Raw genomic sequence first — 4,719 nt, 5'->3', positions numbered from 1 at the left:
CGCTTCGACGCGACGTCGACTGCAGGCAGCCTCGCGGGGCGGCCGCCGCGGATGGAAGGGGTTGCAGCCGCCGTATTTTATCGGGTTCGTTTCCTCGCCTGCACGCAAAACGAACGTCGGCGATCTTGTGCTAATTAATTAATTTTCATCAACGCATTGAATTTACTTAGAACTCCAAGACGAACGCGACTTTTGACAACGGGCAACATAAATCTCGATGTTTCACCGGGATGATGACGGGTAATCGATGTTTGCCGAAGTAGCTATTATCTCGCGCATCGTTAATCATCGATAAAACCGTTGCTTATCGTGATAACGATTTGTCGATCGAAGATAGATAATGCAGAAGAGCGAAGTGTATCATTGCAACAAACGCGGGATGCGTGCGCGATTCCTCGGCAATTCGTTTACCATCCTCAACATATCCTTAAGTCTCTCTTCTTCGTTGGCGGATGCCGCATTGTATTCCACATGCGGGCCACATGTTTCTCGCGTGCTGGCCACACGTCGGGCCAAAATATATCGTGCGAGGCGCGTGCCGACGAGAGTTCTTTTTCCGATTAAGATCGTTCGCATCGCTCGTAAAGTTTCGAATCACATCACGAATAACAAGCGCTTCTTCTAAAAATGTTTAACCTGCTCAAATTATGTGTTTCTACTTACTGTGTCTTTTGATATGTAATATAATATACTTGAAAATCTCACACTGAATTGTTGCTTTAAAAAATTTCGATATTAATTTGATTACAAAAGACTGCCTCATATATCACAGTGGAGTTGCCGCTGGATTACCATTCAGCTTTATTGAATTAATGTAAAGTGCGGCTTTATAGAATTAATGTAAAATGCTAAATTTAACATAGGCTCGGCACGAAATAGGTTGAATTTACCCGTTTCCTATGTGCTCAATAAATTATAATCGAACGAAACATCGAAGGTGACATGGTCGTGCTGCATGACGGCCTCGCACGTAATAAACCCTGACATACTTCGTTTGAATATCGGGCTCCAATTTCCGATATATAATTCCGCATGTCCGTCGACGTAGACGTATATAGATAATTGTACGCGCCGTCATCTGTCGACGTCTTACGTCCCCTTAACTCTTTCAAGGCCCTAAAGATAGTGCGTTGCCCAAAGAACGTTTGATATATCGAGGATCCGTATATTCGGAATTAGAATGATAATATATACGGATCAATGCCCCGCGAACGCCAAATGCCGCCAGATATCACCACAAAGTGCTCGTAATAAGATACTTTCGTATCATAATACGACACGTTGATCGACGTGTCAGTCGCGCAAATCTGACATGTGCGAGACCAGATACATTAGTTTGTATCATGGGCAATCAATGATCGCTGGCAAACTAACGGTTCTAGTATATTTGTCTTTTCCTCGGCCAAATACACCGGTCGCCAAAGTCACCCATCACGTATACTTTCATTATTCTCTTCGAAAAAAAAGAGAGAGCGAGGGAGATCGTGAAGGGAAATTGAATTTCCTCGAGAACAAGGGACTGTGTTTCTCACGTAGGGTGCAGGGGCAAGAAAGGGGCAAGAAAAGTTTTTCGTCGAGAACGCGAGGAATGAGGGTTTGACGGCTGATGCAGAGCGGCTATTACTTGTCGAATCTCGCGGGAGAACGTTTGCAACGCGTTTGTATACGAATAACAAATGATACTGACTAACGTTCGTGCTGTCATCTCAGAACGCGTCATTAACGTGAAAAAAGAAAAATCGCTGGAACCGTCGAGCTCTTAATGAATAAAGATGTAACGTAACGAGCATCATTTCCACCTAAGTTTAAGCGAGGATAATTGCTCAATATATCGCTTTCTATATAGTCTTCTCGTTATTTTACGGATTTAGAAGAAATGAAAATACTAATTATAAACGCGATTTTCGTAACAGGATTTTTACATGAAAGATTACGTAGGAAACTGTAAAGAGTGTAAAGGAAATGGTACGCTGCGACCTCTCATTAATTTATTTGCAAAAGGATTACAAACACAAGAAATTAATTAAATGTCATAGTTGTAAAATTTACAAATATTCTCAAGTTTTTATTGCCGTGTAAGATGCGTATTGTGTATCTCTCATCGTATTTTATTATTTTAAAATATTTTAAAATCATATTGCTTCTCTGCACGCGGTGAATTCCGCTCGCGCTCGTGAAGTTTCTTCGTCGAATTTATAATCCTTCGTCTGAGATCCGCATCTTGACGTGCCTGGCGTGATAAATTTCGATCAGGACTTATGACACGAGCTTCCTCGCTGACGAAGTTTGCGACCCTTTCACGACGCGAGGAGAATGCGATTTATCGTTGAAAAAGAAAATAACACGAAAAAGTCACGGGAGGAGGTGAATAATTAAAACAAACTGCGCCCCGCTCTTTTTTCGCTTTGAAATTTACAGTACACACGGTTATTTATTTCAAAATACACGACGCTTCTGTAAATGCGCGCGAATTTATAGGCACGCGCCGGAATAAGTCTGGAAGAATTTGAGATTAAACCGATTACCTTCGTTATATAGGGATCGTTGTTCTATTTGTAGGATATTGAGAAAAAATGTTGAGGTTTATCTGAGAAGGAAGTTTATAAAAAGACAATAGATAAAGACTGCATGATTTATTGTTCCCTAGTCGGAAATACGTGAGAAAATAAGCATCAAGATACATCTCCGTTTAATTCTCTACGTTTAACGTTAAATCTTCTTTCTCCATCTATGTCATATTGGTATTACCATCTAGACAGAGAGAAAGAGGATCAATTAAACCGTAGTTCAAGTTAATCTATGTTAGTGGCATCGACCCTTAAATAAATAAGGCTCGCAACATCGGCCACATTTAGTACTAAATAATGGGTACATAAATCAGAAACGTTTGTGACGGGCAAATCCATTTTGATCCTTGAGCAATTGCTTCAATGACGTCAATGTGCTTGACGTCTATGTATTTCGCAGTAAGTGTAACAAAGCAAGTATATATTAACGTGATATACGTACAAAACAATCTGTCAGGGTAGAATCTTGGGAACGAAGAATATATTTAACATGAGAAACAAGTATATAAGATTAACGTATTTATTTTCAAGGAATGTTATTACGTCTATATAGAAAGAATCTTTGAAAGAATTTTGGGGTAATACTAGTTTTTTACTCATTGTTTAAAATTTTGATAGTACGTTCAGAGAGATATTGTAGAAAATATTCGATAGAACAAATTTTTTTACAGATTATAAATTATCGCCATACGCCTCTAAATTAACACGTGCGCATATAGATGTATATATATATATATATATATATATATATATATATGCATTACATATGTACATTTAACCTGACGTACATTCGTGCGTATATATTCATTCTTAACGTTCTCTGATTAATATATGGCCTGATACTACGGTAATTCGTGCGTCATGTGAGAATATCACTGCGGGATGGCGTAATGAATGAACTATAGTGGGTTTCAGGGTCAGTACGGGACGAGAACGAGAAAGAGAAAGAGAGAGAGATAGATAGATAGATAGATAGATAGATAGACGGTGAGGGAAGACGATGGAAAGCGCGACGCATGAAGTCCGCGGCTATAAATTATTTCGGTTGCCCGCTAATTCCGTCACGATACAGGATGGTGAATCGCACTGGTGGTCGTCACTCACCACCACGTGCGGTGTTAGCGGGCGCATTGCCCGCTGTACTTATGGGGGCCCTCACACGGACGGACGTTATATACCGTAAACACATCGGTATGCTCGCGAGCCGTCAGCATGAATACATCACGTTATCAATCAGTCGATTACGATGTTCGCACGATCGTGAATATTAACAGTGCTCGATGGCGATCGTGTGAGAGCACCTTAAACTGGCCTAATTCTTGGAGGGGTTTATCTTTACCGCCGCTCGCGCAAGGATCAAAGCGATATTTTCATCTGCAAAAAAAGAAACGTTTAGAGTGCCTCTGGTGAAGCGATCGAAAAGAATTCTCGCCGCTTAATAATGCATGAATATCGATTCAAACGAATCAATTTTTGCATCAATAAAATATACGTATACATTACATGTATGTGTAAACTGTGTTACATAATGTTTTATTTGAAATCTGAAAACTAGCAACCTGTAATCTGGTACCTATTGCTCTATGTCTCGCTAGTAACATACATTTTTTTTCTTTGCCTCTTTCTCTTTTTTTTCTTACGTGAATAACATAGCGAGAGACTGATCGTGGGAATACCCCATAAATATTGGACCCACGATTTTCCGGGTAATCCGACTATTTAGGGAAGTCAATCAGAAAACGTATTTCCCGGACGGTGACGGTTACACGGGGCCGATTTCGCAACCAATTCCTGTAACATCGGATTATACGCGGGGCGAATGCGCGAACTCGATTACGAAATCGATTACCTATTTGCACGGCTTGATTAACTACCGCCATGTGTAAAGCAACGAACTCGATTATGCGCGCGCCAAATCGGATTTGCACCGCCACGTGCACGCGAATCGCACGATCGCGCGATAACTCCCAGGACAAGATCCTAGGAAGCATGAAATCGCCGATATTACTTGGAAATAAGAGGTTTAACCCACATCGCTACGCACGCGACTGCATTAACATAATTACGCGCGTGGAAAACCGCGAGGATCTTATAGTATTATCGTAAATCAATTGAGAAAAGTGCCGTAATCGTTAAATGTAAAAATCATTGA

This window comes from Temnothorax americanus, unplaced genomic scaffold, assembly GCF_048541705.1.
Source record: "Temnothorax americanus isolate GAGA-0224 unplaced genomic scaffold, ASM4854170v1 Scaffold26, whole genome shotgun sequence".
NCBI classification, from domain to species: Eukaryota; Metazoa; Arthropoda; class Insecta; order Hymenoptera; family Formicidae; genus Temnothorax; species Temnothorax americanus.
This window is presented reverse-complemented; position numbering follows the sequence as displayed.